Source organism: Lissotriton helveticus, chromosome 3_1 (genome assembly GCF_964261635.1).
Source record: "Lissotriton helveticus chromosome 3_1, aLisHel1.1, whole genome shotgun sequence".
NCBI lineage: Eukaryota > Metazoa > Chordata > Amphibia > Caudata > Salamandridae > Lissotriton > Lissotriton helveticus.
This window is the reverse complement of record NC_136061.1, coordinates 1865539131-1865566063: the sequence shown is the minus strand read 5'-3', so window position 1 is coordinate 1865566063 and position 26933 is coordinate 1865539131. Positions and strand designations below refer to the sequence as shown.

Sequence of the window (26933 nt, the reverse complement as noted above, 5' to 3'; positions counted from 1 at the left end):
ACACCAAGGGTACAACCAGGGGGAAAACTCCAGGAATGCAATGCTCCTGCCAACCCGCTTTCAAGCTGGAGGCCATTCCTCAGCACGTCAATATCCTTGCCAAAAAAGGTAAACACCTGAACCCCCTGCTGCATCTGAAAATATCTGAGCATCCCAGTCCATGTCAATCATTACTGCAATGGGAATCCCTCGGGTGATATGTGGCCATACAATGGCTGTGCTCGGACACCTCTTAGCCAACCATGCGATTTCTATCAGCAGGGCTTCGAACAGGGTTCTTTTGACCCTCACAACCAGATAATTGCTGCTGATATGAACGATGATGAGTGCCAGTGGCGGTAACCTCAACAAGTTGGCAAAGGCCACCCAAACAAAGACCGCCCCTACCGACCCAGTGAAACTGAAAAGCCACGCCGCCGCCCATCTGGACAAACGACTCCCAAGTGTAAGTGGACTTTGCGTGATGCATGAATGAATAACCAAGCACCACACTGGTGGTACCCATGTGCCCTAATGCAAATAATTAGGGGAGAAAAAAGATTTAATTGCTTAATTGGCCCTGTGAGAGCCCCTTTGCCTATATCATATTGAGCCGCACATAGCATTTGTAGCAGTCTGACTTTCACCTGCCAATCCTCTTGACCGCTTCCACGTTAAGCCTGCTCCTACCACCGATGTTGCACATCTATCCTAAAGGAATGAGTGCTGAAAGTGCCCTGGATATCTACCGCCACAAGAGCCTTGCTCAAAACATGAGTAAACTGGTATTTTGTCAGAGGTACACTCTTATCATGGACCAGTAGTGAAGCTGATGCCACCCTAGAACGTATCTGCACTAATGCACAAACTGTCACGACTGGATACCCCAGAAAACTACCTGTTCACCTCAGGATCACCTGCTCCCCCTTTCCCAATTTTAGAGCGTGGTATGGTCCCTAGCCATGAGAGATGACTGAGTAAAATTCCACCGTGGATGACCTGCTTAGAGCGTGCCTCAAGTTGAGAGATTTTAAAGGGTCTGTAGAACGCAAGAGAAAAGGCAGCTGTAAACAAGGATACTTCATACCAAGACCTACATACTCTGTCCAGGACCCTTATGATCTTTTCCAACTTGTCCATATTTATGGGGATTTTTTTTTCGCAGGAGTACCTTTCCAACCTCCCCCATCCCCTGAAAGCTTCCTTAATCAAAAAGGAATGTGAATGGTCTGTGTAGTGTTCTGTGCTGTGCCTCACTGGCACCTGTAGATAGAACTCTCTACCATGAGGATTCTAGGGCTATTGGGTAGAATGTTAGTATTTGTCAGTTGAAGCCTGGTGCTCTCTTGTGTCGCTGTATTCACTGAAAGCTGCAATAAACCACAACTTCAACTATAACGTTTCCTGTGTTCCTGACCAAATCACTACAAAGTTGTTGGCGACGATCTGCGGACGAGAAACCACGTCATTCACCTCGTACCTGTCAAGCAAAATGTATCACAGAAGGCGCTGATCAGCTGATCCTCTTCATCGAAGCTGCGGAGACCTGCTTTACTTCGAAGAGAAACGAGCGCTTTTGTGAGAAGTCTACAGCGCGTATAACGCCTTTTTAATTCCTTGAGCGACTCGTTGTCTGTTCCTGTGTTGCGAATAAAAGAGGAACTGTCTGCGTGATTGGCAACCCAAGGTCGCGCATGGTTGGCAACGTTGTCACGCGTTAGTTACGTGAAGGTCGGCCATTTTGTGTGTTCTTTGCGTCTTGATCGCTTCCAGGACACGCATTTGGTTGGCAACGTATGTCACAGCCTCGCGTCAAGTTTTCAATATCATTGTGCGCACGCATTGGTGGGCAGCGTGTGTTACAGTTTTCTTTCAACGCTCAAGGACTGTGATGTTATTGACAACGTTACCATAGTAACACTACAAGTTTACTAGGAAATCCGTTTTCAGACAGTGTTGTCTATAATAAAATTAAAACCCACCTTTGGAAAGTGGGTGTATTTCTGTCAAACCGGTGTTCTGTTCTCTGTGCAGGCAAATATAAGGTTTGTGTTCATCCCAAAAATCACTTCAACACAGCGACACAACTCGGATAAATTGTTGATTTGGGATAAATATATATAAATAAACTCTTTAGTGCAACATGCAGTCGGTCTCTCCTCCTCCACCTTTTCTTGAGACACCGGGTAATCCACCAATTGTTTGGAAAAAGTGGTTTGACGCTTTCGAAACCTATTTAGGAGCAATTGGCGCGTCAAGATATCGCGCAGAAAGGAAGACATTTTTATTACTACATTCGTTAGGTTTCGAAGGTAGAGAGATTTATAAACATTTACCTCCTCTAATAAGGAATAACGCAGAAGAAGATGTGGATGAATATGTTGAAGCAAGGATGAGACTAGAATTAAGATTTGACATCAAACCCAGTCTTGTGGTAATTAGACACAAGTTCTTTAAGAGAGAACAGTTGCCTGGAGAAGACGTTGAGACCTATGTATCTAGCCTGAGACTGTTGAGTGCAGAATGCGAATTTGAGGGCTTCAGAGAGCAACTAATCAGAGACCAATATATATGTAAATGCACTGACAAGTCGATACAACAAAAAATGCTTACCTTAGGAAATCCTACACTTGAAGAGACTATCCGAACTGCTAAAAGTATTGAGTTATCTAAGAAAGAAGTTAAGGAGCTCGAAAAGAAGAGTGATGAAGCAGTTTCTGTAGTTAGAACTAAGGAGAACAGGGACAACAGATCAGTCCCTGGTCAACAACGCTTCGAGAGGAACAATGTTCCCAATTCTCAACGTTTTGAAAGAAATCCGTTTCCTAGAAATGACATTTGTTATAGATGTGGAAATCTTTCACACAACAAAAATAACAAATTTTGTCCTGCCAGGAGTTCTGTTTGTCGTAATTGTGGAAAATATGGTCATTTTGCCAAAATTTGTCAGAATCCTAGACAGGGAAATCCTACATTTGTCAGTAAGTCTCAGGGTCTAGGCAATGTCAATGGAGTAGGAAATGTTTCAGATATGCTAGATAATACAGGTATGGGTACAAGTCCAGTTAACAGCATCCAAGACTATCTCAGAGATATGGTTGTAGTGGTACATGAAAATTCACATTTGATTGATAATGTCAAAGGTGATGCAAAGGTGATGGTCGTAACTATGCGTGAGGATGGAGTCATCGTTGGTGACCCCTCTGATTGTGTTGATCCCTACGAAAATTTTGGTGTGGGTGATAAAGTAGTTTCCTTGCTAGTAGATTCAGGAGCAAGAGTAACCATGATCACCCAAGAATTATTTGAGGAAACATGGCCAGAGAGAAAACTTGAACCTCCTGATAGAGCTCCTGTTTCTTTTGAAGGACGAAGAATAGCTCTGCTTGGTTATTTTGAGGATGTTCTACAATTTAGGGGCAGGAACATTTTTGGGAAAATATATGTCGCTATTAAAGGGTTGAACATTTTGGGGTGGTTTCATGGAGTTTTGTTCGGATTGATCCTGAGACCAGGGGCAAAAGAGCAAGTGTGCTTAGCTGAACCTGTTAACTGTATTTCTAGTCTTGCCGGTGTTGATTCTGATGACTACGTTGAGAGTCTGTCTTGCAAATTTCCCACTGTCTTTGGAAAGGGACTTGGGAAGATCAAGGACTTTAGTCATGAGATCAGGGTTAAAGATGGTGCCATCCCCATCAAACACAAAGTCAGAAGCATCCCTTTTAGTGTAAGGGATAGTCTAGAGGCTGAACTTATCGAGCTATGCAAGAAGGGGATCATTGAACCGATTGAGTCATCCTTGTGGTTGTCTCCTCTTGTTGTCGCCAGAAAAAGGAATGGTGATTTGCGCGTATGTGTGGATTTGCGCAGCCTAAATAAAAACATCTGGATTGACTCACACCCTTTGCCAAAAATTACAGATTTGTTGTCCCTTACCAGAGGCGCAAAGTGGTTCACTAAGTTAGATCTAGCTTCTGCGTACCATCAAGTTGTTTTGAGTGAGTCCTCTAAACATTTGACTGCATTTGTCTCTCCATTTGGCAGTTTCCAGTACTGCAGAATGCCGTTCGGCCTTGCGTCGGCGGCAGCTGTTTTTCAAAGGTTGATGAGTCAAATGTTTAAAGATACCCCTGGAGTAATTGTCTTCCAGGATGATGTTTTAATTTTTGGCGAAAACAAAGAGGATCATGACGGTTCTTTGAATCAGGTTTTGGAAATAATGCAAAACAAGGGCATTGTTCTTAAACGAGAAAAGTGTGTCTTTCTAAAAGAAAAGATGGAATTCCTTGGTCATGTTGTCTCACACAATGGGGTAGAGCCACGTCCGGGGTTAGTAAAAGCAATTGTGGATGCATCTCCTCCAGTCGATAAGGCAGGTTTGAAGTCTTTCATAGGACTCAGTGAGTTCTACTCCAGGTTTATGAAGGATTATGCATCAAAGGTTCATCCACTTACTAATATGTTGAAGAAAAATTTGCCTTTTTTTTTTGGGATAAGAACTGTCAAGAAATCTTCCTGTGGATTAAGTCTCAATTGGTGAGTGAAAGTGTTCTTAAAGCGTTTGATCCTAATAAGGAGTGTGTGGTGACTGTGGATGCAAGTGGTTTTGGTCTTGGAGCCGTTCTCACTCAGAAGAGTGGTCAGGTTGACAACACCATTGCGTATGCTTCAAGGGTGTTGGGTGGTGCTGAAGTGAATTTCTCTGTGATAGAGAAAGAGCTTTTAGCCTGCTGGTGGGCTGTGAGGAAATTCAACTCTTTTCTCTGGGGTAGTCACTTTGTCATACGTACTGATCATAATCCCTTAGTTTCTATTTTGTCTGGTGAGAAGATTAAAGAACATACCCCGCGGATTGCTAGATTGTCGACTAAGCTACTCCAGTACAATTTTGATGTTGTCTATTTGCCTGGTTCGAAGAATGTCAGGGCAGACTATTTTTCACGTTTCCCTATTTCTGGTCATGATTCTGATTTTGAAAAGGGTGATGATCAAGAAGATTGTTTTGTTGATGCTTTGGATCTTGAGGGGATGTGTGCTGTCAATGAAGCAGAATGGAGAAGAGAGTTGTTGAAAGATGAGGTACTTGTCCAGGTCCTAAGTTTCTTAAAAAAAGGTTGGCCTAAAGAGAAAAATGTCTCAGGACAATTCCAGACTTTTGTTAAAGTTGCTGATGAGCTCACCGTTGAAGATGGCATCCTTATGCGGGGTGGTAGGCTCATTCCCCCCGAGAGTTTAAGAAAACGTCTTGTAGATGGTGCGCATGAAGGCCATTTGGGGAAAACATTCACCAAACGCAGACTACGGGATGTATTTTGGTGGCCACTAATGGATGTGTGTGTGGATGCTCTAGTTGATGGTTGTGTTATCTGTAGATCGTCTGACAAGAGCCACAAACCTAGAACACCCCCTTTGGAACCTATTATTCTTCCCGAGAGAGCGTGGGAAAGGATTGGGGTTGATTTAGTTGGTCCTTTTAATCTTTTACCCTCTTCTTCACGTTTTGCCATCGTTGCCATTGATTACTACTCCAAATGGCCTGAGATTCGGTTTATCAGTGAGCCTTCCTCAGCCAATGTCATTTCTTTTCTTAAGGATGTTTTCCTTAGAGAAGGGTTTCCTTCTGTCGTTATGACGGATAATGGTGTGCAGTTTGTAAGTTCTGAATTTGAATGTTTCCTTAAACAAGGTGGTGTTTCTCATAAGAAGAGTTCCTTTTATCACCCTCAGGCCAATGGCCTCGTTGAGAGGATGAACCGTGTGTTGAACAATTGTGTGCAATGGGCTATTGCCTGCAAGTGTGTTCTTGAAAATGCTGTTCGCTCCATGTTGTGGTTTTATCGCACCACTGCTCATTCGTCTACTGGTGTGTCTCCGTTCGAACTTCTAAGAGGGAGAAAACCTTCCACAAAAATTTGTCCAGGGTGGATGTCGAAATGGGTTAAGATGAATGTAATGGACGGGATAGATGGATTTGTAAGGGACAATGTTACGAAGGTTCAAGCAAAACAGAAAGCCTATTTTGATGAAAGAAATAGGGCTGTACCGCATAGTATTCATGCTGGGGATGTTGTTCGTATTAAGAGCCCTGTTCACGTCACCAAGGGAAGAAGCAAATTTTCTGAGTCTTTAGTTGTCGATAAGGTTTGCGGCAATGCTGTACGTGTTAATAATAATCACTGGTGGAATGTCAGTAAAGTTGTGAAAGTCAATGTCAGGGAACCTGATTCTGTTAACCGTGACCTTTTATCTGATTCTCGCCATGATGCCAGGTGCTCTAACGATGTTAACAATGAAGGTGGTGGATTTCCTGGACTTCGCAGGAGTTCGAGAGTCCCTAGAATTCCTGCCAGGTTTAGGTAACCACTCCGTTCTCCACTCAGTTCCTGTTTCCTGTTTTAGGTTCTTACTTTATTTTTCCTCACTGTCATTCTTCTCTTCCTTTTCTTTCTTTCTTCTTTTCCTTCCCCACATTTTCTCTTTTCTTTTCTTCTCTGAGTTTTTCCTCTTTTGTTTATAGGAAAGGGGATAATGTAGTGTTCTGTGCTGTGCCTCACTGGCACCTGTAGATAGAACTCTCTACCATGAGGATTCTAGGGCTATTGGGTAGAATGTTAGTATTTGTCAGTTGAAGCCTGGTGCTCTCTTGTGTCGCTGTATTCACTGAAAGCTGCAATAAACCACAACTTCAACTATAACGTTTCCTGTGTTCCTGACCAAATCACTACAGTCTGTCTTCCCCCAGGTTTGCAAAGAGGGTAGCTACCGCTAAGTGCCACATAGACGAGGTCACAGAACCACCCTGTGCCCTTGTGTGTTCCAGAAAGCCCAGCCAGTTGTCTAAACAAAAAAAGCTGTGCACGCGAATTGCTTGTGCTGCATGCAATATATCAACATAATGCCCTTTTGTAGGCTCTCCAGGTCATGGGTGCAATGCTGGCTACGATTAGGTCAGGGTCAGTTGTGTTCCAAGGTTCCAAAGATTTGCTGGGAAGTTTTTGGCTTGGCGTTTTTCGCGGGGGCCGGTTCGTCTGTCATCATAACGTGAGACCCATTAAATTGTGCAGCTTATCAAGGACTGCTTACCTCCATGACGTTCTGCATACTAGTCGATATGAATATGGATCATATGTGACATCTATAGGAACTTGCATACTATTGCATCCTGACTGTCATTTACTACGGCCCCGTGAAGCTCTTTGGACTTACAAGTGGAGAAATTAGTCATTTCTTCCTTTGTTTCCCTGAGCAATACCTTTGTTCAACTGGATTTCGTTAAATAAAATTTTCGATTTTGCGCCTATCAAGCCATACAACTTGACCTAAAAACCTACATAGGTTTCAGCTCACTTGACTTTGCCCTGGCGAAGCTCCCAAGTTTGGGGAGCGAAACGCGTTGGCTGTCTTGTGCACCTTTAAAAAGAAAAAAATCAATAAAGAAAAATATATTTTTATACGACTCATTGCCTTTGGAACTTACTTTGAATTTGGTGCTGCCTCCACGTTTCTTCGAAGTTTGTGGGTTCCGCCTCTGTCTGTGGATAGAAGCTCCAAAAATCCTGCAGCTTGAGACGAGATAATGCATCAGCAGCGTTATTCAACACACACACACACTGGGCGCATCTTTTGCTTTAAACAATGTTATTGTTTAGACTAATAAAGACCTACACTTTCAACATGAGCACCTTCTTGCATTTTGCAGGCTGTGAGTGAATACTTTTTTCTACAGCCATGTTAGCAGTCCAAAATGCCAGATTGATTGCGAAATTGGGCAGCAAAGCGTGATGGGGAGTGTGGAGACCGACCGTCTGTCACCCCTAGTTGTGCATTCACAGGCCCCAATTGCTGGTTCGAATCGCTGGGGACACTGGGTGCCTGCCCGTCCCCCAGGTTGACCGGGTGGGTTTCCTCCCAGAAGGCTTTTTGCGGCTGCCAGTGCCTTCCCCTTCCCCACCGGGATCCCTGGGCCTTGGCTGCCAAGTTGTGAAAGTTATGGTGGCATCCTGACTAAACTACTCATAAGCTGATTGTCAGAATTACCTGAGCTCACCCTGGTAAGCCCCCTGTCCGCAGCCCTCTCCTCCCCTGGAACTATGACCTCAGCTGGAGACTGACTGGGTGCAGGATCTACCTTTGCGTGTGTCTGTTCTAACATTTTGCCTCTCCCCCCTTTGATGTTCCCTTCCTTGCTTGCTTTTTAGCTAGTTGGAATGCTGCTTTTGGGGGGTTCCCTGCTTGTCTTGGGCACTCTTCACTCATTGGTATGGTAATAGTGGTACTACTGTAATAGGCCCGGGTTTTATATAAGCCTCTCTCTGAACCAGGAAGGTCAATACAGGTTGAATTAGTGCTAGAATCTGATCTATGACATTTAAACGTCCCATGATTACCTCCTTGTGTGCCTTTCTTTTCATCTGCTTCGGCATTTTTACACCCCGGTGGTGAGGCTCGACCTCCAAAAATAAATGAATCCCCAAAACAAGTGTAACCCAAGCACTGTCTAAAGATTGAGTTTAAATCAGCCCCCAGCGCCAGTACTTATTAACAGGGTTATCTTGAGTTTTCTCTGATTATCCGAGTTTCAGCGAAGAACAAACCAAAACCAATTTCTCTTAAAGTGAGTGTGCAGTGCCACCTACTGCCCAAATAGGGGAACCTGCCCTTACAATACAACAGATTAGTCCTAGCATAGTCCAGTCCCCGGGGGACTGGACAATGCTCGGTGCCTTCCTCCCTGAGTCCACATCACCATACCTTGCTCTGCTGCAACAGCGCCCTTCAGCACCTTAAGGAATCCGACTATGGGACCAGCTAAGAAGGATTTCCCTGTGAGTAATGGGGATTGCCACCACCGGCGGAGGCAACCGTCCGGTTGGTTTATAGGAAAAAGCTGACGCCACTCCAACACTACCATGAGCGTATGCTTAAGATATTTGGAATGTTTCTATTGCAGGAACTGGATTTGATTGGTCTTTACCATTTTTACCTGTGTACAACTTGTGTTCCACTGTATCTGGTGCCCCTTCAATTAGGCACTAGACATTTTGCCTCGCTTCGCAGGCACCTGCTGCCTTGGACTGCTAATAAGTCCCTTAGTGACCCATTTTCCGTACTCTCCTTTGGGTTTGCGACTTCTTCACAATGCGAGGTTTGAACCACTAGCCTACGAGGAAACCTGTGCTTCGGCACATGAATCACAACATACAAGGTTTGCTAACACAGATGCAGATTGTCCAGTAACTGTCTCCGCATTGACTGCGACCAGAGATCATCTCTGTACTTTGGAACTTGTGACTTGGACAGTTGACCAATCATAATATGCGGAATTAGACTCTGGAGCGGCCTGTGAAAGTAAGAGTGTTGGGGCGAGGAGGGGGTGGGGTGGGCAGGGGATGTTGACATCCAACTACGAGGTAAAAAATTAAAAAAGAAAAAAACGTACCTTGCGCTCGCCGCATCCCCTATTCAGAGATGCGCAAGGTAAGTATTTTTTTATTTTTTTACCTCGTCGTTGTATGTTGACCCCTCCCCCATACCCTTCCACCCACCTCTTACCTACACGGGTTTGTCCTGAACTCCTTTATGGAGTCTTTAGCCTTTGAGATGGCGAGTGACGCAATGAATTCCCCCAAAGCACCATAATTTGATTATTTTTTCAAATTTACCTTTTCTTCTATTAATGTTCAGTTAATCCCAAGTCTGAACTATACTTTGAGTATGTTTACCGTATGATCACATTTATTACATTTAGTATCCTCTTTAGTGCTATTATCCTGATCGAAGAGAGGGTGTCATGCCTTCCTGCATGGTCCATTGTAGTATCCCCTATTTTAACCTAATTGTCAGTGGCGGCTCGCAGAGGGAGTGCTGTGGGGTGGTAGGGCCGGGCGGGGCAGGGGCAGGGTGGGGGGGGGTAATGGAGTTGGACATACGACGTGCAGAAGTAAGGTGCGATGCAGCGAGTGCAGGGTAAATTGATTTAATTATTTACTTACCTTACTCCTGCCAGTCGTATGTCCGACTCCACTACCCGCCCGCTCCATCCCACCACTCCCTCTGCGAGCCGCCACTGCTAATTGTGCATGATGTAGGCTGCATTTTCATTTGCACACATTACTTATAAACCTGCTTGCTTTTGTGCCACATTGTACTTTCACACAGAACCTGTGATTTGGTCTGAACATCACAGACAAAGTCAACAATACCACTTGGTGTTCTCTCTAGGCACTAGCACCTAGACACAACACGAGAATGCAGCTGCTGTTTGTGAGCACCCTTGTCTTGTCATATAACAGCACAAGAGTTTAAGCAAGGACAATGAACAAACAATGAATTGAGGCAAGATTACTGCTTAAGCTGAGCTGTAGAACAGTCATTTGTATATGCTAAGGTATGAGGTCCGATTAAATCAAAAAGAGACTAGCTCAAGTTACTTTAGGGAAGGGGGAAGACTCTGATATGTTTTGTCACGGAGTGTGAACACCCAGCAGGTGTGTTCAAAAAGCCCTCACCCACCAACCTAGTTGGTGGCATGCTTCATCATCGGGCCCACCCAGTGGCACCTAGCGTGCCCCGGGTGTGCTTCAACGCCTGACTACAGCGGAGCTGGTATTTTACTGAGTGTGCGGTGAAGATAGTTAAGGAAGTGATGTTAAAACGGCTGAACGGTGGTCCCAGTACCCGAAGGTAAAATTAGACTTTAATACCTGGGCCTCCGTCAGCGGTTAAAAATAAGGCAAGGGGATGTAAGGGGCGAGTTACGACCTCTCACATCCAATGGGTCAACATGTTTCAGCCAGTGCCTTATGACTAGACTGGCTTTCTTCAGGACCTAAAATAAGTGAGTGCAAATTACCTAGTGGGGGTGTAGGGGAGACTATGTGTCTACACGCCCTAAAGTGTATCTACGTGTGAGAGGGGGATTCCCTTCTCAAGACCACCTGTACACATAACATGGAAGGACAAAACAAAACACACAGGGAGAAGGTAGAGTCATTAGGATGTACAGTTTTACGCACATCTGATGCCGTCACTATAGCGAGTGCTGGTGGGCTATAGGCGGCTATGGTGTGATGGTATTGGTGGTACCATCACAGTGGGAATCGCACTGATAACTCGAGAGTGAGGTGATTTAAGAGACGGAGTAAAACAGGGTGCATTAGTGAAAATGCGGCGCAAGGAGGGATTCTTACGCAGGTTATTTGCTCAGTCTGACCTCAAGGTTGGGAGGTGGCAAAGGCTTGACCCTGGGGGGACAAACATTTTACCATACTGATTAGGGAGACCTGTTAGGAAAGAAAATAGCGCTTACCAGGAGTCGTGATGGTGGTTTCTCATACTCACAGTACTTCTGGGTTGAGCCTGCTCTGGACCTGTTGGTGGGTGAGGGCTTTTTGAACACACCTGCTGGGTGTTCACACTCCGTGACAAAACATATCAGAGTCTTCCCCCTTCCCTAAAGTAACTTGAGCTAGTCTCTTTTTGATTTAATCATATATTAACCGGGGACATGGACTAGCTTTCTGGTCCTACCTCTCTCTCTTGATTACGCATCGCAAGGTATGAGGTCCGCCACTCATCCCAGAGATCCTTGATATATAATCATTTAGCTTCAGTATACGGGGTGAGGGAGGGGGAGTTTAGGCTAATCTGTCTTAAAACATGACAGGGCTTTTTATGGTATATGGTTTGTTAACCATGCTAGCGATATTTTTGCTATGCATTTCCTTCCTACGTATTTCTTGTTTATCTTATCATTGACAAGTACGAGTGAGAGAGCGAAAGGGTTTCCCCCATCTTGATCCCTGAGAGGGTCGAGAGTGTTGTGTTCTGGGTGCCAATTCACTTGTCTCTGTGGAAGGGTAGGAGGTCAAGTGAGGCACTATAGCTAGTCTGACTCGGGCTCATAGATACTGAGGTAGTATGGTGACTCGGTCCCTAGATGCCGATGTCCTATGGTCCCAAGCATAGTTCTGTTCCTGAGCAGAATCCATGCAACACACCAAGACACTAATGGACGCCTCAGTGCATCCAGCTAAAATAAAGAGTGAACTGTACCTCCTTTGGTGGCAAAGATTAACAGGTGTGAATTATGTGTAATGTTTTGTAACATAAATATGCTTCATCTGCATTTGGTGAGGCATAGTCACAAATCAGAAAAAATCTGTGACAAAATAAAAGTACCATCTACGTTTGCAAGTCATAAAACCTATTTCTGTGCCTTTTATAACATGGTGGTATATTGCCATTATCCATTTTGGACATGGAAATGTAAACAAAGTTGAAATTTAAACAGCATTCTGTATCTCTTTATTACAAATGGACATCCACTGCTCTAGGTAAGTGTGCCACGAATAAATTTATTTCTGTAGTAAATTCATGTCTACACAAGCAAGTGCGGTCCTGCACTTTGGCCAGACACTGACAGTTTGTCTCTTGGCTTTAACAGCTACACAATTGTGCTGCCAGAAGGTATTTATCAAATCAACCTATACGTGGACACTTTTATGATCAGTGCCCATCTCCATGGTAGGATATGAGCAGCCTCCACTTTATTTAAACACCCTAAACTCCCTGTAATTTGAGCTGAACCAGACCCAGTGCTGCCTGCAGGCCACACAGAAGTTGCCGTACATCTGAGTTGTCCTAAACACTGTGCAAGAAGAATACTCGTTCCTCCTCCTTCAGTGGTTCCAAGCGGCAAGGCATTTTATACACCTCTTTAGAGCTAAACTACCTCCGACTGGTGCCTCTAGATTGCTCTTGGCCTAATTGCCAGCTGCACTCCCTTTTTAGGTTGAGCCTTAGCAGCGCCCATGTGCTGTCTGCAGCACCTGCTGTAATTGATAAAACCACTCTATTCCAGTCTCCTGCTTACGATTGGTTCATTCCAGCATCACACTGCTGTGCTTCCTTCTGTCTTGTTCCCTCAGCCGATAGCTCACTTCCTTTCAAGTTTCAGGAGGACCGGTAGAGTACAGTGTACTTACACTTGCCTTCGTTATCTCCTGTTTGTGAGAATTTTTTTTAATCTTTATTGATGCTTTTGGCCCGTCGGGGCTTCTGCCAGTTTTGATTCTCCTTCGCATTGTAATCCCTCCCTCCCGCTCCGTCCGAGCTCACACAGCCACTGTAACAGCCGCCTTTTGGCTCGTTGCTGCTTGTTTTTCAATGTTGCCTAAATGCAGCATTTCCCTGATTGCTTTCTGCCATCGCTGCTTTTGCCCACCCCCCACCCTCCTACATAAACGCAGCATTTCCCTTATCAGAGACCCCCGACACAAATGATGTGATGTAACGCGCTGAACTCTCAGCGCACATGGAGTGAGCCAGTTTATCAACAATCCCACTGTAAAGCTTGCCTCAATTTCTGATCTTTTTTTTCTTTTTCTTAAGGTAGCTTTTCCCTTCCCACCACCCTCCCACACCAGTGCAGCATTTCCCTTGGTGCTTTCGGCGTCGCTGCTTCTGCCCTCCTATCACCATCCGACACAAATGCAGCGTCTAGATCGATTTAGGATTTCTTTCTTTAACTTTGCACATTGAGGCCACATTTGCATCATGAGTGCGAATCAACAAAGCATCAAAGTTTTCAACTCGGTAAGCAAGATGTATAAAGCAAAAATTGCCGTTAGTTGCACTGCACAGAGAAGTACAACTCTGCATTGCCCCTTATACATACATACATACATATGTGGTGGATACCTATAAATGTTTTCAGTTTAATGTAAGAAATGTATTCCTCAGCAAAGTTGTGCATACGAAGCACCCCTCTTTGAATTGCTTCAGCTCCGGTTATACTTATCAAATGGGATCTGCAAAAGCCAACAGCACTATAACACATGGGTAAACACATTGTCATTTACAATCCCAATAGTTCTAAGTCAAGCAAATACAAGACCTATTGCATTTCCAATGCTTGTTTCTTCTGTTGAGACTCTGTATGGAAGAGCGTTCAGCTCTTCACTAATTATTTTAAGATCTATTCATGGACCATTTCATTTAGTCTTCTCGTCTGGCTTTGTGGTCTTTAGATAATGTGCTACTGAAAATGGTCCCTATAAAGCAAGCAAGCAACTAGTCTTAAAATGTCCTCAATCAGTTGAAGATTGGCTGAAAGTCTGTGCCTGAGGCCCACAGTCCATGAAATTCAGGTGGTATACGTAACTCCTCTGAAAATGGTCTCCCCCGCGTGGTCTTTCGTGTTGATCCTGTAGCAGAAGGTAGTACTGGTCTACTTGACTGCCCCACTGTTCCGCTGGCTGAACAAGAAGCACTGTATTTTCGCAGTTGTGTTGGCTGGCTATTGATCTTTGACCGATGCAAGCTCACATAATGTTCCTCATTGCTCATCATTTGTTGAGAGTCGGATAGGTGGAAGCCGCACAGCTTAGCCAACTCTGAATCTCAGCATCTGTACATCTTTCATGATTCCTTACTCTCATTTGCTCATAATGTCTCTGGTTGGGAAAGAAGTCACATCACCAAGTACTTCGTGTCAAATTTGGGCATCATCTATGACCCTTTTTAGCCTCCCAATCATGCAGAGGTCATTTGTATGTACAGAACAAGTCACAATGATGTGTATTTTATAAAATATCTCCTTGTGCAATGGTCAGATGGTTCAGAAATGCACTTGTCCGGCGAAATAAGTTCACTTGTCCCATTGTGTGCCATGCAGTGACTTGACACATAATGGGAGCCTTCTTATTGAATCAGTTATAACTTGAGCCCTGACGTGATCAGAGCAGTTAAGTCCGGAATTAGATTCTAGCAAACCTGTGAATATGCCACGGGGGGGGGATATTGGCTCCATTGATACATTTATATGTTTAGGCCATTTTGATGCTCTAGGTGAGCATGTGAAAATGACAGCACTCTTGTTAGAGTAGTGTTCCGATTACAGCAGTGTTCAGGATCTATAATTTTTCTAAATGTTCCATTTACGGTCTTTCTTACTGTATGTTCAAAAGAAGCATTTAGTGAACTGCTCTGGTAAACTTACTCTATTTTACAAATGTTACTGCAAATAAACCCAAATACTTGTGGTCCCTTGCCTGGGTTTCTGTATGTGGTACAGTGAGAAAGCTGACTGTCTAACCTTTTCCACTTGACCACATTGTGTAATTCTAGAGCAAATCACTTAATCTCACGGTGTCTCTTTCCCTGTGGCTGAATTGATTGTGAGTATGTGTTTAGTACTATCTCCATGGTGGAACATTTACAGTTGGCAACTAGATGAAGTGTGCAAGGTCACAGTCTGCTATGTAGGTGTGTACATTTTGAAAATACACAAATATTGGTCTTGCACTCATTATAGATTCACAATGTTTGACAATTTTTGTGTGATCAAATCTACTCATGGGGCAGGGAGCAGAAGGGAGGCAGTAGTTTCAGAGTAAAAGAGAGTGGTTTTAATTTCTCTTCCAAATAGCAACTACTTAAGTCTTAATTTAGTGCTAATTCTACAACATCTAAGCCTCAATTCTGAAAGATCTGCCTTCTGTCATTGGATTTATTTAGAGTAGACCAGGCATCCTGCTGGGTTGTGAGGGATTGTCCTCCTCTTACTCAAGGCGGGATCTCTAAGCGGTTCCACTTCCGGTTGACCGAACTGCCAACTAGGCACCATGTTCTTTTGACCCTCCTCTTTATTTTTGTTTGTTTAGCACAAAAAAACTCTCAGAGCAGGAGTTAGTATTAAATTATTAATGGCTCTGACATGTAGGGTGATTTCATCCTGCACATGAGGACCAATAATTGATTTCCAAGTTTGGGATTGCCATACCTTAACTGATCCAGACAGGGAAATCTAGTGATGTCGCCCCACCCTAAATAGGGCAGAGTGACCTTCATGGTCAGCTGTGGTCGATGGGCCTTCAGGTTAAGGTTTTCTGACAGAGAGCCAGTTGGGGTTCCGCTGTCATAAATCCTGGGATTCCCCAGCGTCTGAGTAGGGCAGGCGATCCTCCGGTTTGGTGGGTAGGGCTCCAGCAGTTGTAAGTCAGATGCCTCACTACCTCCAAACTTTAAAATTACCTCATTAGTGTTTACAGTAGCATGAATTTGTGATTACATGTTTGGTATCCAATCTAAGAGCCTTACCTGGGTGGCACTGTCAGGTATTCTTGGGGTCATTTCAATGGACCGATGTGTGTGTTAGGGTAAGTAAGTGAAATTTGACTCTTGCTTTGTGCATGTATTGGAGTGTGAAAGTGGTATGGTTTGAAATAGATGGGGCACGTCAATAACTTTGTCATCTACCTCTCCATTTCAGTTGACATGGCCCTGGCTGTGTGGAGAAGGGAGGCCATCTCTCCAGATGGTGCACAACGACAAACAAAGGAGATGAAGAAGACGTCAAACCAAAAAACGAAACACCCAGAAGCTAACAATATAATAATCTTGAAGAAATGCACACAAAATGGTCAGCACCATTTCAAACCCCTGGCTCTTTTGCCATGGATGTCATGAGGTTTTGTCGTAACAAATCACCCCATTGGAGAAGATTGCATCAACTAACGGAGAACTCATCTTTTTTCTGTTGCCGATGCCACAGCGTCAAACCACAGAGAATCATTATTTGATGATGCTTACACTGATTACGTTTGAGACTGTCCTCAACTGTTCTTTGGAGTTCTGCACTGCTGTTTTCTTTATTCTTCTCAATTGACTTTTTATTGAACTTTTATTGGGTTTTTTCCCCGTTTTTATTTCCTTTTCCTTTTACTGTCAATGGCAGACTACAAGCAAAGACCACTTGACAGGGATGTTCTGTGTGTAGTGGGTTGTTACGGGAATCCAACATGTTGATCAATCTGGTTCTGATAGTGCAACAGTTTTATGGAAAACAGTTGGGTGGGTTGCGATACCGTCATAAGGAGACTATCTTTTTATGTGTTTTGGTTCTTTAAACAAAAGACAAACAGTGCACCAACGCTAAAACTATTCATAAGACATGTTAAGTGCCAGTTCATAAACCCTCATTCCCTTTCCAAATATCCACAAACCAGGAAGTGTGATGACTCCGTTTAGGTTGCATATTCCGCTACCATGACCGATTTTGTTTTGAGGTTCCGCAACGCCCAACGCCCAAGCAGCCTTTTCTGTTTCGAATGGGTTTTTGATGTGCTGTTTCATCGTTTCTCAGTGCAAGAGTGCCAGGGACTAGGGAGGTTCATTTACTCGTGGTCTGTACTCTACATCTCTCTCCAGTTAAGGGATATGCACTTCCTTCAGATGGTGCTGACGTTTTAAACTTTTAAAAAAAGGAGAGAGAGAGATACGTTGTGCTACTTCCTGCTTCTTGGTAAGCAGTTTTATGCCCCTAGGTTTATTTATTCTTGGCCAGTGCCACCACAGCAGTGGAGAATCAGAAAAGCGGGGACTTTTCTCGAAGCGCTGGTGATTGTTTATGCTCTGGACAATGCAGTATTTATAACACAGTGTGTCTTCTAGGTCCGTATTTCAATGAATGTACAGAATTCTGGATGTTAAACATTTTTTTTTAATAGTGGTTGTTTTCAGGTTTCATAATGTTTATACCTAACCCTGATGCAGTCCTCTGTGGGCCTGGGTAGATTGTGTTGCCTTGGGTACCATTTGCACTGTTAGCAATTGGGTTCCTAGTTAGGGGGTCAGCACTGCACACTTGGTCCATCTCTGTAGTTAGGCTTTAAAGGGACTTCCAGTTTATAGGTTACCCATGGGGTCTACAATGTAAACTTAGTTTATTTGGTCAGAATGGGTGTTTACTTCATTGGCAAGAAAACACTGTTGTGCTTGGGAGCATTCAGCCCTCGCTAGGCGCATCCCCATTCCAAGCACTCGTGAATAGATTCCGCAGTGCCCAACCTGCTGGGTATCACTCGTATTCACCTTTCCCGCTATTTCCAGTTGGGGCAAGTGCGCTGACAGATCTGTTTGGGTCTCAGAGTGGTATAGATCTATCATAAGGAGACCTTCCTCAAGACTTTTTCCTTTAGCATTTTTTTGTGGAGGAAGTTGATGTCTGATTTCCACAGCGGGGTAGTCTAATCGGAAGCCAGCTGTTAGTGATGGAAAAGGGCATGGTTCACTTCAGAAACCAGATCTAGATATTTCCTTGGAATTTGAAGGTCAGTTAAGGGGGAAGAAGAAAGGAACATGGATGAAGCTTACTCCAGTGCCACGTTTTAGGCCAATAAATAATATTGGCCAACAATGGAGTTTAGTAGTACCTTGTAACTCCTAGTATTAAGCAAAAGGGTTGCTTCTGTCTGCAGCATTATATATCATACATCTGTGACTGCCTGCAATCTCAGACTGTCTTTCAAACAAATTATTAAGGTAGATGTGATGGCGTGAGCCGTTCCAAAAGGTTCAACCAAACTAAGTATTGTACAGGGCCTCCCACATCATTTCATTGAAGGTGATGGGTCAGTAGTAAAGAGAGAATGTTCTAAATGCAGGGGCACCTGGTACCAGAGTCCAGCCTCCCCATGTACATTATCTGCACAAATCACCAAGATGGCGGGACCTCTTTTTGACTGTAGAAGTCTTGCAGTCGGTTCAGCTGAAGATTAATCTTCAACCCTCTTTAAATGTGATCTTGCCAAACATGTTGGACGAGGTCAGGCACTGTTCACACGTTAGTACAGTCATTGGGCTCCGCAATGCCCGATACCCAAAACATTGCAAGCACACATCTCGGCGCCCTTATTTGCTCAAATTTCTGTGCATGATTTATTTGTCTGTCAGTCTTCTGAGCAGAGCATATTCATGCAAAACCTGTGCCTTTAATGAATCCCGGCAAACCTAATTCCACTTAGTTTTTATCTCCAATTTCATGAAGTTTAGCTAGACTTGGCTGACCCCTGCCCCCCACACCCCCAACCCCCCGGTTGAATATACTTCCCTGTAGTAAGAGTCAGTAGCAATACAGAGTGCATTCCCTTCTACCTCTTTCCATTCGCATGAACCGAGTAGTTGGTAATTTGGTTATCTGAAGGAAAGGATGACATTGCTCTAACCTTCCCCATGTTTACTACAGTCTTTCCTGGCTCGATACAGAGTGATGCTTACTCCTTTCCATCAGCTTTCGCTACCTTGTGTTTCATTGCACCATGCTGATGGGAAGCCTTCAAAACAAGATATGAGGGGATGTTCTGAATTCTACTGATGCACAACCAATGGCTTTTTTAAAGGCTTTTCCTATTTGATGGTCCTGTGAAAATGCGCATATCGTCAGGGTAGAGGGCAGTGGTGTAGAGGCCAGTTTGGAACCACATGTCAACAAGACAGCATGCACCTGCTTTGCTTTCACAAAAGCACTGCGTAAGATTCTCCCTCTGCTATCTAACTCTTCAAGAGCACTGGTACTTAGCCATCTGGACTATTGCAATACCTTACTCCTTGGGACTCCAGACTATTTGATTGGCTGGCTGCAGATGGTCCTAGCAGCAGCAGCCAGATTGGCACTGAGTAGGCCAAGAAGGGCCTTGGTGTCGCTAGCAAGGAAAGATCTACACCGGCTATCACAGAAACAAGGAATACAATTTGTCGCTTTGTATTGGTTTTAAATCATTGCATGCTTTTGGTCCAACCCCACTACAAAAGAGAGTAAAACGGTATGTCTCTGCTAACTTTGCATGCGTTGCTAGATATAGAAGGGAGGACAAGCCTTTTCCATTGAAGCAGCCCAACTCTGGAATCAACTACCGCACACCCTGAGACTATCCACCAACCTACTGCAATTCAGGAAGGGGCTTAAAACCTGGCTTTTTTCTTTGTGACACTGACATTGTTTGACATGGCTTGAAAATTATCACAATACAGGACAATTCTCCCACCCCCAATAGTTACAATAACGCCAGAATGGCTGTTCGGTGACAATTGCACTTTAGAAATATGTTAAATAAATGAATAAAATGTAAATGTTACCCACTTACAAATATCACAAAAACCAAAGCATCATTAAATGCATGCACAGAGTAAGCAGGCTTGCACACCCAAAGGGATAGAGTGGTGGGCGGACCACATGCAGGGATTATTGGTTGAGCCACACGCGATGTCAAATAGTATCTTAAGATGCTTTGGGCCATATTCTCAAAGTAATTAAAGTATGTACATTCTTAGGTTTAGACCACTGTTTGAGTGTAGATTTTTTATGTCTTGATTTCCCTACACTTTCTATGAGTACTGAAAAGCTGGAACCGTCGGAAATGTTCATGTGCTCTCATGGAAATCATTTGTGATGTAATCATTTGTGATTTCACATTTACGTTCATGCAAAGCTATTACAAGATGCTGGGTGTACATAGTAGACAATTGCACAAGTAGAAATAGTTTTGCATTAGTGCAATTAGACTTTTTGTTGTTGTTTTTTGGTTTTCCCTCATGGGGAAAAAACCTTCATCTACATGAGTGACAATTTTGGGGTGTTCCCTGCTGATTCTTGCTAGGCAAAGAGATCCATTCTCCTGCCATTGCCTGGAATAAACGTTTGACGGTTTCCAGGGTTAAAATGGACTGAGAAAATTGTTACTGGCCAGAAACTTAAAAGTGAGAGTATGCAGAAACTTATGAGGGCGTAATAAGTGTGAAAGTTAAGTCCCTTACATTGGTATAATATTAAATCATGGTTTTACAAGTGGCAGTACTCCTTTGGTGAAGTCCATTTGCTTTGGTCAGCCAAACCAGTTGCACCTGCAAGTTAAGCGTACAGGTGCAATGGCTTTGTAAATAAGGCTCACTGTCTTCGGTTCACTGCCTGTGTGAGAAAGAACACAAACGTCGGTACAGGACCCTACAAAGAGTACAGAGAACAGACTGAATACACAGCATTGGGAGGGTAGCGTTGGAGAAACTGTCTTTTTTCAGATCATTACTCTGCATGAGAGAGCTGTCCTGCATCAGCCTTACTGCAGCGTTTTATGAAAAGAGAAATGTGCTGCCATTTGTTCCATCCGCTGATTGACCGTGCATATACTTCAGTATTTGAAATCTGATAGAGGTTTACACAACTCTTAAATCAGCTCCTCTGGAAGCCTGAAAGGATGTAAAACGGCTGTTGCGTCAAGTTACAGGTGATGGTGCTTATAGGGCCCCTAACCTGTTCTTGACAGACTTTTGCTGTGTTTTTGAGCTCATGATTGTCAGAAGTGACGCATGGATCCTGTGCTCCACCCTGTCTGCATCGGTCACCTTATGCAGCAGAGTGAAAACCCTGGCATCTGCCCATACTTACAGCTAGAGTGGATGTTTTCCACTTTCACTCGGAAAAACGAAAGCAAGAAAAAGTTGTTGGAGAGAAAACTGAACCCAGGGAGCTAAGCAAAGCAAGAACTCCCCACCACTTTTCCTAGATCTGAGAGTCCTATATACGCTCCCCTGCTTGAGGTGATGCTGCTTGTTAGTGGAAAGATGGGCGTGAACCTTCTAAAGCCTGACCAACAGATTAGACAGTCTCATCCGCCGAATGCACAGTCTGAGCCGATCCTTGAAGGTGTTGCTTTGTTCCTCATGAAGCGAACATGGCTGTGATTGCATTGCTTAATTTAACACAGTGATCCTTATGTTCAGGAGTACAAAGGAGCCAATGAGATGTTGACTTTGATGCCACGTGTCACCGTAATACAGTGGGTGCTTCCGCTATACGGGGAGTGGAGATAATCTCTCCACATGGTGCATATGACACAGAAATGAGACTAAGTACATGACCACAGCATTCAAACCTGACCCCCCTCCATCTGGAACTGGTAATCTGGAAGTCCTGAAAAAAACAATGTGCTTCGCTTTATAGATGTGCTGAACTCGCCCCAGAATAGTATATTTTTTATTTCCAGAGATTAACTGATGTGCCTAGGAAGTTACAGCTTCCTTTTTCATTTCATGTAAATTGTGTTTCGATGACGATGGATACTGCCTGTATGATGTGTATTTGTGCTGCGTCCTTGAGGCACATGGATCATCTATCTCTTTTATGCAGTCGCTTGCAAGCTCTGACTGTATGCATGCCAAACTGTACATTCAGTTTATGTTGTAGCAGAATACTAGATATAAATATATTATACACACTCAGACACACACACCTCTTATATAAATACAGTATAACTATACAATAATCAGGTAATATATAGGTTAATTAAAGTTAATGGTGGACTTAAAATGGTGTCTAACTGTGAAGCACAGTTAGAAGGTACAGTTAAGTAGGGCAGTGTATGGTGGTGGCATTGGAACTCCGAAAAGCACCCCTAATCCAAATTCTTATCTTTAAGGGACTGTTAATGGGGACCGTAAGTGCATCGTCTGACACTTTAAATGTGACTTGCTTGTCCTTTAACTTTGTGAAAAGAAGCCACTAGTAACAAGCGTCCTCTTACGTTGTTCTCTGATTTCCTATGTTAGAGATGTCATCTAGCGAATTGTGCCACAATTGCTTTTACAACCCAACCAGACCCCATCAAACAAAGGGACTTCCAGTAACCTTTATTATTGGTGGATAACTGCATTCAGCACTGACACCATATGGGTTGGACTGTGAGATAACCAGCAACTACCTGGAGGGAACCGCTCCTGATACAATTGAGCAATAGCACCATGGAAGGAGGCAGTTATGGTAAGGTAGTGTCTGGGTGGTGTGCTGCCGTAGAAAGCAGAATCAAGAGTCTGGATTACGTATGATGGGGACCGCTAAACACAATTGTGCAGTAACCACCCCCCTTTGTGACCCATGTAGGGAAGTCCATGTTTAACCTTACTGTGTTTGTGAAAGAAATAAACTTTTCAAAGGATGTGTTGTTTTTCCTGTCTGTCCTTTGCTTCAAGTGTAGGTATTGTTCAGTGCTACACGGCATGCAGCTTTCGTCTGTAATCAACTGGATATGGTCTGCGAAACTAACGCAGTAGTTCTGGGGATGCATTCATTACCCTTGTTCAGTGACGCTTGACGTTTGACAAAGGTCTTTTCAGTGAATACTTACAGGAACTGGATTGTTGTAAGAGCTTTTGAAGAATCTTCCTAGTTGTGGCCCAGCCAGTTTGTTAGATTTGTGTGAGCAGGTCCTGGTTGTTGGTTTGGAGTCGGTGGGTCGCTGTTAGACCTGTCAGCCTTAGGGTGGTCTCCCCTACATTTTTGCCCTTTTGCCTCCCATTTTTATCCTATATTTTGTTGGACTTAGGACTCTGGGCGCCTCACCACTGCTAAACAGTACTGAGGTGCAGGTGCTATTCCCTAAAACCTTGTGAGGCTGGCATATCTGCCACAAGCCACTGCTACCGCAGTAAGGTTTAATCCTCCCAATAGGCTAACCTTGGGAACCTCCCCTTATGGAATAACGTCTGACAGGGACCTAATAAGTCTATCATGTTTGGTCTTGTTGGACTCGGGGCGGGGAACCCTTTCCAATGATCTATAGGGTTTGGGCATTACTACGCTAGGGATCCCACTTTTATAAAGGGGACCTTTTCCTGCCTACACTTAGATTAGGCTGCAGACTCCCCCGTCCCCTCTGCGTACTGATAGCCTGCCTGGGTTGGGAGGTGGGAGTGGTGATTCACACCTTCTTCCCTGGGAAGAGCTGTGACGGGCTGCCCACTGTAGCCTTAACGGCCTGTCTCTCGTCACTGTGACAGCTAGGTCAGGGAAGGCAGGGAACATACCAGAACACCCTGGACTCTTCCAGAAGCCCCTGCCCCCAGACCCTTCCAGAGACTTCCACCACTTTCTAGCCCTTAGACTAAAAAGATATACAAGGGAGGGCCCTGGCCTCACATTCTTGTTACACTGCTGGACCTGGAAGAATCCCTGCTGGAGTGAGGACTGCTGCGCAAGAGGATTGCCACTGGGAAGGAGGCTGACTGCTCCAAGGAACTGCTGCCCCACAACCTGCTGAGCTGCCCTACTGTCTGCTGATCCTGCCCTGCATGGGAGACTGCAACATCACCACCAGAGTGTCTCCACAACATCCCAAAGGAACTACTTTTCTTTGAACAGCATTTTAAAGAGTCTTCAACCTTTTAAAGATTGCCTTTTTGGGACTGCACCCTTTTTAAGCTAAAGGAAACTACCTGTCCTTGGACCACAGCGTTTTAAAGACTGCCCTTTGGAACAGCAACAACACTCTCAAGATTTGCCCTGCAACGCTGTGCCTGCCCTCAGCACTGCTTGCCCCGTGATCCTCCCAGGGCTCTGTGATTGCCTCTGCTTCTGGCGCAAGCCCACTGAAACTGGCCCTGAGGTCACCGCCACTGGGACCGGAGCGCGCTGTGTAGCGCTGAGAAGCGAAGCGCTGTGTGGCAGGAGGCTCCGTCGTTGCCCAGGACTTGGAGGCACTGTTAAGTGCTGTGCTAAAGGAGCGCTGTGTGGCTGTGACCGCCACCCGTGCAGCGCCTGCTGAGCCCAAGGCCCCAGGGGGAGAGGAGCCTCGCACCTGCGTCCGCAACCACCACCCCAGGTAACGCCTCAGTGCAACCAGGCTGCTGCGAAGGGGCGGGGTGCGGGTTGGCCGGGTACCTGGAGTGTGAGCTTTGTGCTTGGCTGGGAACCGTCCTTCACTGACTGGCCTACGGGGGCATAATTACTTGGTAATTGACACTGGGGCATTATTTAGCATTACCAGCAGCGCCTGGGAAGCCGCACTTCCTACGCTGGGAGCATCATTTCTATGAGAGGCACACTTATTACGCTACAAGGGAACGTTGGCCTAAGAACCTTCCCCCAGTGAATTTTGACCATAAGAACCTACCTCAAGTGTACTTTTACCATCCAAGGACACTGTGAGAAAGACATTACCAGCAAGAGCCCTTGGCACACATGAGCTTTTGGTGATTTGATCAGGCCTGGGAACTGGATTCATTCTTATTGATTATTGATCTTGCTTGGAAACTGGAATCCTTTTTTTGTTATTGATCAAGCCTGGGAACTGGATTCATTCTTATTGATTATTGATCTTGCTTGGAAACTGGAATCCTTTTTATTATTAATCTTGCCTGGAGCTGGATTTACCTGCTTTTGGTTCTCGCATAATTTTTAGATAAAGAAATTCTTATTCTTATACAAAACTGGTGTGGTGTTCCTTTTGTGAGTGTTTTTACTGTGCCATCGTCGTTGTGTGTTGCACAAATACTTTACACATTGCCTCTGAAGTTACGCCTTTGCTGCTCTGCGCCAAGCTACCAGGTCGGAAGCGGTGGTCCCTACTTGGACAAGGGTGCATACCCCTGCCAACTAGAGACCCCGGTTCTAACATTGGTGATCGAGCGGTGGGATAGGACTTGTGCTTGTGTAACACCACGCAGCGACGCAGTGTACACCGCAGCCCTACACCTGATTCTACTGAATTTTTGTCTACCCTCTCCAATTGGCATTTTTGAATTTTTTTTTAAATTCTCCCTGACTGGCTGCTATTTTTAAAAGTCCTTTTGCCTAAGTCCCATTTGGTTTTCTCTACAAACGTCTGAGGCCCTACCTAGCAAGATGGAATTCGAGCTGGCCAATCTGGAAGTTTACACAGTGGCACAACTCAAGGAATTCTGCGAGGAGAAAGGGGTGCCCTTCAAGCGAAGCGCCAAGAAGGCAGAGCTTCAGAAAGCCTTGAGAGCATGGGTAACAGCCCACCCAGAAGGAGATGGGGACGGGCGAGGACCGGAGAACGACACCACAGGAAATCTTGACCTACTGCACTTGGCGGGAAATGGTAATTTGTTACCAGGTACAAGGGTACCTTCCAGGGCAGGCAGTAGTGTGTCAGTGAAGAGCCTGTCCTTAGAGGACCTGGAGGACAGGAGGGAGGAGAGACAGCTCAGGTTGGAGCTTGCCAAGCTGGAGAAAGAGCGGGAAAGAGAAAGGTGGGCCATGGAGCAGGATCGCGAGAACAAGCGCCTGGCTATGCGGGAAAAAGAAATTGCCCATGAGCTCAGCCTGAAGGAACTGGAAATCCGGGCCCTAGAAGTAGGGGCCAACAGCAACAAGAATGGTGGCAGCGTACCTATGGAAGCTTCACGTGAGTCCAGGGTCTTTATGCCTAAAGATGTGATGGCCAGTTTTAAGGTGGGGGATAATATTGATAAGTGGTTAGCCGCCTATGAGGTATCTTTAAGAGCCCATGGGGTCCCAGAGAGTTATTGGGGGGGTGGTTTGTATAAGTACCTACCTCCAGATGTTAGGGACACCCTCCTTTACCTAGAGAAGGAAGACCAGACTAACTATTCTGTTATGAAAGCTGCATTGCTTAAGAGGTTCGGTCTTACCCCTGGGAGGTATAGGCAGAGGTTTAGGAATAGCCACAAACTTCCCACACAGAACTGGGTAGACTTCCTGGACTACACTAGTAAAGCTTTAGATGGTTGGGTGCGGGGCAGCAATGTGCATGACTATGAAGGGTTGTATGACTTGTTTTTAAGAGAGCACCTTCTAGAGAAATGTTTTCCAGAGCTGCGCCAACACCTGGTTGACCGCAAGTTGACCAATCCTAGGAAGCTTGCGGAGGAGGCGGACACCTGGGTCAGTACCAGGGTGTCCAACAAGGGTTCTGGGGGGACTCCCAAAGGGGTGGTCAGGGTTCCCACCAGAAGAAAGAGGGGGGAGACAAAAAGAAAGAGTTCTCCAAAGGCCCCCAAAATAATTCACACGGGAAAGGGTCTGGGTCCCAGCCCCAATCTGGCCACCAGAAGCCCACTTACCCTGACAAAGGTCAGCAGCCCAGAATTGTCCGGTGCTACGAGTGTGGTGAACTTGGACACTACAAGGGGGATCCCAAGTGTCGCAAGAGAGCATCACAGCCCACTGGAGGTAAAAACCCCGGGGTGGCTAGTGTAGCGCTTGGGGAGGAGCTGTCCCTAGTTGATGGGAGTGAGGGGGCAGGGCTTGTCCTAGTATCTCTGGGAGACAGTGAGATGGTTCCCAAGGTCCATGTGCCCTCAAATACTACCAAGTATAGGCAGTGGGTCACCCTCAATGGTCGGGGGGTGGAGGCCCT

At 45.0% G+C, this 26933-nt stretch overlaps 1 protein-coding gene across 1 annotated transcript in view; it reads left to right on the top strand.

Moving 5' to 3' along the window:
• The window catches only part of HRAS (HRas proto-oncogene, GTPase), a 234988-nt gene extending 212240 nt beyond the window's left edge, over positions 1 to 22748 (top strand). Inside the window, exon 6 of the mRNA XM_078682839.1 lies at positions 16253 to 22748. The gene's annotated coding sequence lies outside the window, so the exon portion shown is untranslated. The remainder of the gene's footprint in view (positions 1 to 16252) is intronic.
• Positions 22749 to 26933: the final 4185 nt, after the last annotated feature.